Below are 13,676 nucleotides of genomic sequence, written 5' to 3'. Positions count from 1 at the left end.
CTAGAATCCTGTTTACCCTAGTGTGAGCTAAAGCCCACACTCTGTCCAGCTGACCCAGAGGGAAAGCTCCCCATCAGCACATTGCTGTTGGGTGGTGGGGACCCACTCGCTGGTCCTCGGATTCAGGCCAACCCCAAACAACCTGGCCCAACTTACAAGGCCCAAGGGCACCATGAGAGGCTAGGACGCAGCTCCTCATGAGGTCTGGAGGCTCATCCCTTCTCTGGTCTCAGTGTTAGCCTGCACATGCTTCGCCTGAATGGGTCTTGTCCTTCCCACAGGAGCTCCGCAGTCACTACCCCTTCTGCTCCCCAAGAATGTCCCAAATGTGTCGTTTGTCTCTGTGAGACAACCTCACCACAAAGAGACATCCACCAAGAGAGAGAAAGCTGTGCACTCATGTTTAAATCTAAAGACACAGGGTGCCTGGGTGGCACAGCCGGTGAAGCATCTGCCTTCAGCTCAGGTCATGACCCTGGGACCTGAGATTGGGCTCCCCATCAGGAGGGAGGGTTCTGGGATCAGGCTCCCTGCTCAACGGGGAGCCTGCTTCTCCCTTTCCCTCTGCCCCTCCCCCCTTGCTCATGCTCTTTCTCGCTCTCAAAGAAATAAAATTTTTAAATCAGTCAGTCAGTCTGAAGATGCATTCCCCCGTGGACACAGTCAGACTCCAGCACCAAGAAACTCCCGGAAGGGAGGCTCGACACTTAGAGCGCGTTCTGCCCCATAATCCTAATCGCCACTGCTTGTTGGGGAAACTAGGCAAAAATAGGACACAAGCAAGTCACTTAAGTGACCACCACTTACATCCTCTTGAAAGAGCTGCGCCAGCTTTCTAGCTTTCACTCTTGGCGTTTCACTCACTTCCCTGTCTTGGCAGCCACAGAGATGCCACTTGACTCTGGCCCTTCAGCAGCCCACATATAGGAGCACGCCCGATCACGGGCATAGACTCCCCCTGTGGAAAGAAAGCCCAAATCCTGCAGTTCTGAAGCCAGAAGCCCTCTGGGGATTCTCTGGTCTGAGCACCCCACAAGCGTCAGAAGAATCTCAGCAGCACCCCAGCCAACAGGTTATTCGGTCTCCACTCCACATCTCCAGGGCCGGGGGCTCTTCTGCTCCCTGAGCCCCCTCCCTACCCCCACCGCCTGTGGCTCCTTCCCATGCGCACCCAACTTCCGTAACTTTCCACCCATTTGCCTCCCTGACATCACATGGCCAACACCTGAGCCGCTGCCACAGAAACATTTCTGAGATTTTCGACACAGTCATCAAGGCACGTAGTGGACACTGCCAGTGACCTGCCTGGACCCCACGGCCCCCCAGCTCCTGGCACAGAGGCCACCGGTGTGGCCAGGATGGGTAATACAGCCCCATCCCAGGAGACGTGCCCTGTCTGGGGATCTGTGGGGGAAGGGGTGCTTCCCTGTCCTCCTTGGGCTTCCTTATAGAGCTGGAGTTAAGGATCAGACTCAGTGTGACGGATGGCTGCAGGACAGATCTTCCAGAATGTTCTTATCTCCTAGGGCCTTTGAGATAAGCAGAGAGGGTCACCTGCCTTGCCTCAAAACCTTCACCCCTGCTTATCTCAACGGAAAATTCCAGCAGGGATTTCTGAACACCAGTTAAATTCCTCAGCTCAGCAATCAGGCCGGCGCTTGGCTGCCTGACAGGCTGGGCAGAGCAGGCGAAGCAAAGTCCAGCCCCGAGGCGTCCAGGACCCAAAGGCCAGCACAGGGGACTGTGCAGGGAGAGGCGACCACCTCAGCTTCGGACCAGGCCTCACAGTCCCGTGGGAGCAGGCAGAGGAGATCGGCTCACCTGACCAGGTGAGAGGACAGGGGCAAGGCAGACTCCTTTGGGGAGGAAACATCTGACACACCGAAGACGGACCAGAAACTTCCCTAATGACCCGCGGAAGGAGGGCTTTCTGAAGGGAAGCGGCTGAGCACAGTGAGAGGAGTGAGGCCACAGGGGACGCTGTCTGAGCACCCAGAGTCTGGGGTGGGCGCCCAGAGGGCTGAGGATGGAGGGGCCCTGTTCCTAACGACTTGCGCAGTTCCTAACGACTGGAAACATAACAAAAATAAAGTAGCACCTTTTACTGCACACCTACTATGTGCCAGGCATTGTGCTGACCCTTGACTTGGGGTTCTGATCTCATGGTCACCCTCATGGCAAACCCACCCTGGGAGCCACACCCAGAAGGCCGTTCCACGGGCCCTTCCCTCACGGTGCCCATTCTTGGGGGTAAGAAGGTCATAGGGCCCCCCACTTGTAAGGCACAGTCCCAAATCCAGAGATGACGAATTCCTCACCCAAGTAACCTCACCACCCTCCTACAGGGCCCACATGGGCCTCTGTGCTGGGTCCACTCTACTCCAGCACAGGTGGCCACCAGGGTGAGCACGCAGTCTCCTCGTGCCCAAGAGACCAGCGATGGGGAGTATGGGGGGAGCACATCAACCCCTCTCTGTGAGAGACAGACGCAGGTCGGGAGCAAAGGAGGCCAGTGGGGCTGGGCCGTCATGTCCTGGCAAGCGCTCCTGGGAGCTCTCGGGTTCTAAGAGCAAACCTCGACTTCTGGATTCTTTTGAAGGTATACCGGTCAAAGGAGGAGGGCGGGACATATTTAATTCAGCAACGTGTGTGCTTGGCTTCATTTGTCACTTTTAAATGCTCAGATGGTTGGTATATGGACTACGTTTTGTGTGCCTGCCCCAGTCCCTGCAAATATTAGGGGCGGGCCTGACGGATTTATCCCACTTCACAATTGAGGAAATAAGCCCAGAAAGGGAGAGCTGGCCCAGAGAAGAACAGCAAGTGGACAAGTCCCACAGTCAGTGGGAAAGAGAGAGGAGAAGCTAAGCAGACCTGGCCGTGAACCAGCCCCCCACCCCCCCCACCCCCCCACACCCCCACACCCCCCCCCCCCCCCGCCTCAGAGGTTTGGTGGGAGGTAGTCACCATCCCCTGGCCCTGGGGCACAGAGAGCTAACCTGCTCCCGCCCCTACCTCCCCCATTTCTCACCCTCATCCCTGCCTTAGCCAGTCTTCCTTCCTGTAGAGTGCTCCCATCAGCATGTAGACAGACTCTCCCCTGCACTGTGTCCCCCTTAGAGCTGCCTCTGCCTGGGTCCACATTCCCTCTTCCCCATCTCTCCTGACCCTGCTCCCAGTGGGCGTGGCCACCTCCTGGCCCTGGAAAGTTCTCGATGATCCTGTGGCCTCCAGGCTGCCCAGGCCATCAGCCCTCTGCCCTCACCCCTGTCAACGCCAGCCCCCCATTGCAAGCACTTTCTTCTAGTGGCTTTTTGGACCCACCTTGTGGCCACGGATCCTCCTCGGTCCCCTTGGCTGGTTCCTCCTCCTGTCCAGGACCTGCACACCCTGGGGGTCACCGTCCCCCCTCCATCTCCTGCACCCCTCCCCCCATCTGTTCTCACCACCGTGCAGGGCATGTAGAATGCTGCATGTATGCCAATGGTTCCCCGATGGGGTCTCCCTCCTAGCCCACCCCTGGCAAGTCCAGAGTCCTGCACTAGACTGCCTCCCCGGCATCGTCCCTCAGATGCCCACTGGGCTTCTCAGCTTACCGAGTCCAAACTTCACGTCCTGGTTTGTTCCCCAAACTTACTCTACCTGCAGCCTTTCCCATCTTGGTTAATGGCATCTCTATTCTTGCATTTCATTTGCTCAGTTCAAAGTTCCCCACCTCACCCAGACCAGCAGCTCTGGTCCTTACTGTGGCCCAGAAGACCTTGGTCATCTGTCCCCTGCCAGCATCCCTCATCTGTGACCCCTCACCTCGTTCTGCTACTCTCCACTGGCCACAACCACCCTGATTCCCTGTAAACGTCTCCTTGTACATGCACACATGGCTCACCCACCCTCTTAACCACCTCAAGGCTGTATTTGCTTCCATTGTAAGAAATGACCATAAACTGGGGACAGTGGGTGCCTTGAAATAGTTCTGGAAGCTAGAAATCTGCAATGAAGGTGTTGGCAGAGGGACTTCCCTGAGGAGCCTCTGAGGGATACTCTGTCCCTGGCCTTCCTCCTGGCTTGAGGTGGTTGCTGGCAGCCTTGGGGGTCCCCTTGGCTGTGACTGCCTCAGGCCAGTCTCTGCCTCGTCTTCACATGGCTTCCTCTTCGAGCCTCCTCTTCTCACAAAGACACTTGCCTTGGGTTTCAGGCCCCCTGGTTGGTTAGTCCAGGATGAGCTCATCTTCAGATCATTACTTAACTCAATTACATCTTCCACCAAATGACATCATGGTCACGTGTACGCTGGGTTGAGACATGGACACATCATTCAGGGGGGCACGGTTCGGCCCATAACAGGGCCCGCTCACCCATCACCCTCTACAGGGGACCTTCTCTGACCCACTGACCCAGGGGCTCCCCACCCTACAGCCTCCCAGTATTTTTGTCTGTGACACGACAGCTCACATACTTTATATTTTCCTTATTGCCTATCGCTGTCTCCTCCACCAGGCTATAAATGCCTAAAGGCTGGATTTGGTAACTGTCCTGATCGCTGTTGTAACCTCCAGGCCAGGAACAAAGCCTGGCACATAATAGTCACCAGGAGAGTAAGGGCCGAACGAATATTCACATGTAAGTGTGTAGAGAAATTCTGTGTGCACGATTTCAGGATACTGCGGGATCAGACCGCATCATCCGCGAACCCAGCATGAAGAATTCCTGAGTTAGAAGGAAGGATTTCTGAAGACAGGAAGACCTATTTTTAAAGTAAAAACTAACATTACAGTTAATGGAAAGGCAGCAGGAATATTCTAATTAAAAACCGGCGGCCAAACAACAATTTCCTGTATAAATTTTCCTTTTATTATTATTGTTTTCCATGATATTGTATATCCCTGTATACACATTATGACAGCAAAACCAAAGAACAAAAGAGAGAAAGAAATTAAGAAAGAAGGATGAATGTCATTATTTATGGATAATTTTATACTTAGAAAATCCAAAAGGACGTCAGCTATAATATTACTAAGGATAGACTTTTAGAAAGTAATCAGATAAAAAGTAATTAAATTATCAAACATTAGTTGATGGGAGACACTGGAAGACTGGATACATGAAAACACTTAAGAAGCTCCCAGAGATTGAGCGCCATGACCTTCACACTTCCTCTAACCCAGTTTCACGCATCACCACCTGCCATTGCATTAGCATGCTTGACAAAACGTAGAACAATCTACCTGTCAAGCCCAGGCTGTTGGAGTCTGACTTAAGAACCTACACCCCATTTCTCATCTCAGTGGGATAACGAGTTTCAGCTTTCAAGTACACCACTTATAAATAAGTGTTCTGAGCGCAGCCCACGGTGGGACAAACTCATGAGCATGAAAACAGCCCTCATCCTTCCTGACACATGCCTTCCAAAGGAGTTCTGACGTCGCCTTCTCTCCCTGCTCCCCAGTCCCCGCTTTGCTCAGGACTTTCTCTCCCAGCCACCTGGTTCCAGGCCTCGTTTGCTGACTTGGGTGTGCGGGTGATGAGCGAGGAGGTAAAGGAGGGACAGACACACAAGTGCAAAGTGAGAAGGCCTGTCTGCATGTTCATGCTTCTTCCCGTGCATGTCTTTACAACAGCATACAGGGTTGACTGCCTTCTGATTTAGAGGGTCTGGTCCATTCCCCTTTAATGTAGTTAAGGATTTGGCTCTGTTCAGTCCACCATCTTGCTGTTCATTTCCTATTTGTTCCCTCTCTTCTTTGGTCTTTTGTTCTTCCTTTGGAGGTCATCAAGTATTTGTAGTATTTGTATTTGTACAAATGTTTGTACTTACACAAGTGTGTGTAGTAGTCCTTTCTCTCTCCTTTAGTGGTTTCTTAAGCATATTATATCTTATTTTCCAGTTCTCCAGTTTCTACTGGGTACATTTTTTCTAAATCTCTTCTGAAATCATGTGTTTTTGCCTCTTCTATGATCTTTCTTTCCATACAGATTCTTGACCATATTTGTCAGAGTATTTTTTTTTAAGATTTTATTTATTTGACAGACAGAGATCACAAGTAGGCAGAGAGACAGGCAGAGAGAGAGGGGGAAGCTGGTTTCCTGCTGAGCAGAGAGCCCTATGTGGGGATCGATCCCAGGACCCTGGGATCATGACCTGAGCCAAAGGCAGAGGCTTTAACCCACTAAGCCACCCAGGCACCCCCTTGTCAGAGTATTTTATTTATTTGTTTATTTTTATTTTTTTAAGGAGGCCCCACGCCCAACCTGGGGCTTGAACTCACAACCCTGGTCCTGAGAGTCACAAGCTCTGCTGACAGAACCAGCCAGGTGCGCCTGTTATTAACTCCAACATCTGGTTAGTTTGTGGGTCTGTTTCTATTGATTTTTGTTTTGTTTTGTTTTGTTTTGTTTTTACTTGCCCCTGGGTCACATTTTACTGCTTTTCCACTTGTCTGGGAACTACTGGTACGTATTAAATATCGTGAATGACAGGTTGCAGAGATTCTGGATTCCTTTCCTTTGGAGAGTGTTGACCTCTTTCTAGCAGATGGTTAAATTATTGGTGGATCATCATGAACCTGTGGAAACTTTGTTTTACACCGTCGTAGGGTGGGACCTATTTTGTTTTGCCATTAATCCTAGGGTCAGTCTTAGTACTGGCGCATAGTCTTTGCTCCTAAACTGAGGCCCTTTTGAGATCTCCATGGAAAGCCTGGGGCATCTACCAAGTTCCTCTACTTGGCAGAACTTAAACTCCAAACTCTGTCTTTCCTACAGTGGGCATAAGATGAGGTTCTAACATCTCTTCACACCCTACAGGCTTCTCGAAGTCTTACCTGTGTGTGCACTGTTGAGAGGTCAGCTAAGGATTTGAGGACAATCAACGTGAAGTTCTGGGGGGCTCTCTCTTCTGTGGTTCTCTTCTCTTTAAGATTCTATTCCTCCACCCAAAAATAGCAGGATACACGTTCTTCTCAAGCTCATATGGAACATCCACCAAAATAGACCACATTCAGAGCCATAGAACACACCTTCACCAATGTAAAGAATAAAAATCATACAGTGTCTGCTCTCAGTGCAACAAAATTAACCTGGAAGTCAGTAACAGTAACTGGAAAATCCCCCAATACATGGAGATTCAATAATACAATTCCAAATAACACATGAGGCAAAGAAGAAATCTGGAGGGAAAATTAAAAATGTCTTGAACTAAGTGAAAATGAAAATACAACTCAATCAAAATTTGTCAGATGCAGGAAAATAGTGCTTAAAGAGAAACAGATAGCTGTAAATGCACACAATTTGAAAAGGAGAAAGATCTAAAATCAATAATCTAAGCTTCCATCTGAGGCAACTAGATAAAAAAAAAAAAAGAACAAATTAAATCCAAAGTAAACAGAAGAAAAGATACACTAAGAACTGAAAGAGATATCAATGGAATTGAAAATAGGAAATCAATAGAGAAAATCAAAGAAACCAAAAGCTGGTTCTTTGAGATCAATAAACTCATAAGCCACTAGCCAGGCTAAGAAAAAAGAGGGAGGAAACAATCTATTCATATTGGAAACGAAGGAGGGGACATCACTATAGGCCCGTGGACAATAAAAGGTTAAGGAAGGAATACTATGAACAGCTCTACACCCACAGAAGTAATGACCTAAATGAGATGGACCCATTCCTGGAAAGACAATTTGCTGAAACTCACACAAGAAGAAATCATCTGAATAGGCTATACTTCAAATAAATTGAATCAATAATTAATAATCTTTCAAAACAGAAAGCAGCAGGTCCAGATGGTTCACCAGTGAATTCTACCAAACATTTAAAGAAGAAATCATACCAATTCTCTACAATCTCATTCTAAGGACAGAAGTAGAGGGAATACTTCTGAACTCATTCTATGAGACCAGCATGACCCTAATACCAAAAGCAAAGACATTATAAGAACACTAGAGACCAATATCTCTCATGAACAGATGCAGAAATCCTCAACAAATATTAACAAATTAAATCCAACAATGTGTAAAAAGAATCATTCAACCACAACCAAGGGAGATTTAGCCTAGATACAGAATGCTAGTTCAACATTCAAAAATCAGTTAACGTAATACACTTCATTACAAGGTTGAAAAAGAAAAATCACGTGATCATGTCCACAGAGGCAGAAGAAGCATTTACAAACTCCAACACCCATTCATGACAACAACTCTCAAAGTAAACTAAGATGCTGTGCCTTATTTTTTAGCCAGTCTGAATTCCCTGAATTTTCAGACTTATCAGTTCTAGAGGCCCTGCCCCGAGCACAACAGGGAGGTCCTCAAAGGAAAGTCGTATCAACACAGATTGCAACCAGAGTAGGTGCCAGCCATTCCAGGCTCTGTGCTGGGGCTTTTACCTACCCCACCCTTGACTGCTTACAACCTCCTGTGGCCTAGGCCTGCCTTTATTCAGGAACCGAGGCCCAGAGAAGTCAGAGACCTGGCCCAGGTCCCATAACCTGCAAAGCAGAGAGTGGGCTCCAAACCCTAGTCTGTCTGATCCCAAGGCCACGCCTTGAACTTCCCTCTGTGCTCGCTCGCCAACCCGTCATAGTATCTTCTCTGCAGTGGAGGAGGATAATGCAAAGGCCAGGGGGGTCCTATGCTGGTCTCCACAGGGAGTGGAGGTTCCAGCGCCAGGGTGAGAGGTCAGAACCCATTCCCTTCAGTGCTCCCCCAAAACCCATCCTATTGTAAAGCATGGGGAGGAGTCCTGCACCAGCTGCTGGTTGGGGAGCTGGTCTCCAGGTGGGGGCTCCTGACTTATACTGGTTCCTGCCATCACCCTAAAGCTCCACATTATCAGCTCCGTTCCCTCTTTCCCCGGCTGCAGGGTCCCCAGTCCCTGCCCAGCCAAAAGGGACAAGACCACTGCATTGTTGGTTCTTCAGCTGTATGGAGTGACAGGGACTTCAGTGAGATTCTGGCCACACAGTAGATCTTCTGGGGCCTGTGCTGAAGGGATTCAGGACTTGCTGCGGTTCTAGGGACCAAATGCTAATCTGCCACCTCTTAGAGTCCCACTGCTGTCCTTTTGTTCCTTCTTGGTCTCTGTTCTTGCCACAAGTGCTCAACAAGAGAATATGATCGTCCTAGTTAGTCACTTGAAACTAACAAGTGATGTAGTGAGTGTGTGCTCATGTTACAACCATTGTCTCTGTTGGGTGAACTTCATGCACAGCTCCTGTTGGCTGGGGCCCAGGAGGGCTGGGGGCATCTCACAGCATCTGAGCCACACTGTCCTTGCAAGCCACTCGTGGGGCCAAGCTCAGAAGGGCCTGGGCTTGGTCTGATGTTCCGTCGGGAGATTAACCTCACCGAGGGCCCTGGTTGGGTTACGTTCTGCACTAGTTTCCTGGGGCTGATGTAATTCATGACCACACACTGGGAGTCTTCAAACAACAGGAATGCGTCATCCCATAGTCCTGGAGGCCTGGAAATCAAGGTGTCTGCAGGGTTGGTTCCTTCTGGAAGCTCTGAGAAAGTATCTGTTTCACACCTATGTCCTAGCTTCCGGTGGTTGCTGGCCATTCCCAGTGTTCCTTGGATGTGAATGTGGGGGGATGCTCTTCAACCTAGTTCAAGTGCCTAGAGTCCAAAGACTTCTCTTGGTTCAGGAACCCCCAACGGTCTGGGCCTACGCAAATGCCCAGCTTGCTTTTCACAGAGACAGACCTACCAGAAAGCACATCGGCTGACCTTCTCATGAATACTTATGGAATCCAGGGTCTTATGAGTTGGATGTGTCCCCCCAGAATTCATATGTTGAAGTCCTAATGTCCAGTACCTCGGCACAGGACTTCATTTGGACATAGAGGCAAACAGAGGTCATCAGGTTGAAGTGAGGTCATCACAGTGGGACCTAATCCAGGGTGACATGTGTCCTTACAAGAAGGGGAAGTTAAGCCAAGATGGAGGAGATGTTTCTACAAGCCAGAGAATGCCAAAGATTGCAGCAAACCACCGGAAGCCAGGGAGGGGCAGGGGACCGATGCTCCCTGGCAATCTCCAGTATATTTTGAAAACATCCTTTCAGAGGCAAGTTACTAAATTAACTCAAGCTACCAGGAATAGAAGGGATTTTATTAGCCATCTCCTGCGGCTACTCTTTGAAGCCCAGGACAGCGAGCCTGGAACCCGCCTCTCTACCTCTCCGTGCTCACAGCAGCCCTCAGCTCTGGGATAGACAAGGAGTCAGCCCTGCTTGGCTGTCAGTCGCTCTGTCCCCACCCCAAACTCACATACCCATGGCCCATCGACTGTGCAGTCGATGAACATGAATAAACATCTGAGCAAAAAGGGGGTTCCGGGCGCCTGGGTGGCTCAGTGAGTTAAGCCGCTGCCTTTGGCTCGGGTCATGATCTCAGGGTCCTGGGATCGGGTCCCGCATCAGGCTCTCTGCTCAGCAGGGAACCTGCTTCCCAGTCTCTCTCTCTGCCTGCATCTCCATCTACTTGTGATTTCTCTCTGTCAAATAAATAAATAAAATCTTTAATAAAAAAAAAAGGGGGGGGGGGTTCCTTGGAGCAGGGCAGACAACCCTCACAGTAATGGCTGTTACTTTAACAATGATCGTAATAATGATTATTCATGCTGTGCGCAGCCTACAAACTCTAAAACGTGACAACCAGGCTGGTTTTATATTATTTCAATGTATCAGGGCAAATGTACCCAAAATGCATTCTGATTCCAGAGAGGAAAGATAGCGGAGGCTGTGCTGAAACCATTGATGTATCCTTACAATATCCACCTGCTGAAACCTAAATCTATCCTCTCACCACACCCCCACTCCCACCCCCACCTTATGGTATTAGGAGGGGTTAGGGTATTTGAAAGGGGAGTAGGCTATGAGGGCGGAGTCATCATGAATAGGATTAGAGCCCTTATAAAAGGAACCCCAGAGGGATCTCTCCTCCCTTCCACCAGGTGAGGACACAGCAAGTCCCTGATCCGGGAACTGGGCCTCCATTGGGCACCAAATCTGCTAGTGCCTTGATCTTGGACTTGGTAGCCTCCAGAACAGTGAGAAATAAAGGTCTGTTTTTTGCAAGCCACTCCGTCCATGGCATTCTGTGAGAGCAGCCTGGAGGAAACAGCCCCAGAAAGCTCCAAGCAGGGCACCCAGCTTGGTGGCTGAATCACCCTGCTGCAGTCTGGCAACCAGAAGAGCCCTTGACCCATGTCTGGTCCAAAAGACCCAGACTCTGTTACCCCCACAAGTGGGCTCTGTGCATTCTAGAGCTGTGAGATATGATTCGAAGAAAAGGGCCCTGTGGCCAGTTGTATAGAATGACCATTCCTTGCAATCTCTTCTTGGAGAGTCAAGAGAGTCAATGCACATCTGTACTTAAAAGAGCCTATGCTAAGAACAGGTGCAGCCTGTTCAACCTGATTTAAACCAGCATTTCTGACGTTACTGGATCCTAACTGCATTCTCCATGAACTGCCTATTATCATGCCTGGAACTAGTAGTAAGGAAATAGGTGGGGGGATACCACCATCCTGATGCTGGCCCCTCGTTCGGCCCCTCTTGGACAGTGCGTTCCGCCCGGAGGCTCTGTGTGCCCCTTAGGATCTAACACTGAGAAAGTCCAACCTCATGTTGCATTAGTGACCTGCACCCATGCCTTTACTCTACCTCCACAGCCTCAATGGTCCACTCTGCTCAGCTTCTTCAGATCACCAAATCCCCCTCCCCCAGAGGGAAGTTCCTTCTGGCACTTCGTCAATGCTCCACCTCAGGTTACTCCCAGAACTAGACCGAACACCCAAGAGCAGCCTGACCAACATATTCCTCTTGCATAAGAGATCTCAAAACTTATCCCTCATGAAGTATTTATCAAAAACCTTCTCATGCCCCCAGAACTGTGCCAGAGGGCTGTGGTGCCACAGAGAAATGTCCCTGGGAGCCTACTGTGTCCTGAGAAGGCCAAAGAAAGCTTCAAAAAATTAAAGAGTGCTGTAAGTTAAATTATTCACACCAGCAATACAATAAATGTGGCCATAACAGTATAGAATGAGCGCCTGAGAGCATAAGGACAACCCAAATCACTGAACATGCCCATGCCCATATCCCCACCTAGAAGTGCAGGAGATGCCCTGGAAGAAATGCCAGTTTGGAAGCAGGTGAGGGAAGGCAGGTACCTGATCTGCTTCCGTGTCTCTTTTCTCCTCTCTAGGTTTTCTCTGAAGGTTTCTTGTCCTAAGTAAAAGGAGCCTTGGGTAGATGGTTATCCTCCCCAGAACATGGCGGGATCCAGAAGACAGTTTCCGAGGGGGCAGAACTGGAAGCAGACACTGGGCCAAGATTCCACAGCAGAGGCTCTTTATACCGAGACCAGCAACTCTAAAAGCCCCAGTAACCACAGAAGGGCTACCATCAATAGTGAGAAGGCAAGTGGCGTGCCTAGACCGCACCATCGGCGAACCATCTGACTCCTGATTACGGCTCAGGTCATGATCTTAGGGTCATGAGATCTGCTTAAGATTCTCTTCCTCTTCCCCACCCTTCCCCCCTCCCTTACGCATTTGCACTCTCGATCTCTCTCTCTCTCTCTCTCTCTCAGAAAGGAAAAAAAATAAATAACAGTGAGAAAGAGGGTCTTCAAGTTTGCAGGAGAAGGCTTTGCGTCCGGTTGGACTCCACCAAAGGTTACCCACCTGCCTTGTTCCTGGAGGACTGTCAGTAAATATTTACTGAATTGATGAGTGAACAAGTGCGTGGTGGGTAAATGAGAAAAACAAGAAGTTAGACTTGCCCCCCAAAGAAAGCCAGCAGAGTTCAATGGCCATCTGAGTGAAGGAATGAATGACATATTTCCTTTAGGAACTGAAATAATTCAAGTACCTTGCACATTGATGGTTTCCTCCACAATGCTTTTCTCAACCACCCGGAAGGACAAAAGCAGAAGCAGAAAGACTGGGAAGCAGAAAGTTAATGATGTACTCTGCTTGCACACACATGCACACACATCTGCACAGACACAAAGAGAGGTGCACACAAGCTTACCTGCAGATATGTGGCCTGGACTGTTTCTTCTTTGCTCTCCTCTCTCAGGCAACTCTTAAAAGTGTCCCCTTCTCTGGGCTTGTTCTGGAGGGTGGCCCTCCTTCCTGGAATCAGCCCTGGACCGTCTCCGTGCCCTGTCCCTGCCCTTCCCACCCCCACTCTCCTCCCCAAGGCCAGAGGCCCTCCTTCCTTTTGGGAGCCGTGTCTCCTCTCTGCCCTATTAGGGCAGCTGGTGGCTTTGATCAATAGCTAATGTCTGGTGCTGATCAAGGATCCAGAGTTCCTTTCTCAGAATGACAGGACTGATGTTCCCAGAGAGGACACAGAGATGGTTACGGGGGAGAAAAAATAATTTTCCATCTACCCTTCTGAGTTCTTGGCTGAGAGCCCTGTAATATAATACAGAGTAACAAAGAGAAAAACAAACAGAAGTTTATTAATATGTGCACCCCATGCATACATGGGAGATACACACACACACACACACACACACAAAATTAGTAACTCTCCAGGTGGCCCAAGGCACCAGCTGAAATGCCAGTCTTCAGCCAAAGACAGAAGACAGTGTGGACTTCCAGTTATGGGGAGGTCAGCAGGAAAAGCACAGTAGGCAAGTATAAGGTTGTGCGAATTTGAATGGCACC

The 13,676-nt window shown here is 49.6% G+C and overlaps 1 long non-coding RNA gene across 1 annotated transcript; it reads left to right on the top strand.

Annotated features, from left to right (window-relative positions):
* The first annotated feature begins 1,550 nt into the window (after window positions 1-1,550).
* On the top strand, window positions 1,551-12,726 carry LOC131827291 (uncharacterized). The gene is made up of 3 exons (XR_009351961.1): window positions 1,551-1,829; window positions 6,233-6,340; window positions 12,203-12,726. It is a non-coding gene; the product is annotated as an uncharacterized LOC131827291 (long non-coding RNA).
* The last annotated feature ends 950 nt before the right edge of the window (window positions 12,727-13,676 follow it).

The sequence above is a fragment of the Mustela lutreola genome, chromosome 3 (genome assembly GCF_030435805.1).
Source record: "Mustela lutreola isolate mMusLut2 chromosome 3, mMusLut2.pri, whole genome shotgun sequence".
Taxonomy (NCBI): Eukaryota; Metazoa; Chordata; class Mammalia; order Carnivora; family Mustelidae; genus Mustela; species Mustela lutreola.
Note: the sequence above shows the minus strand (reverse complement) of the source record. Positions and strands in the feature narration are given on the sequence as shown.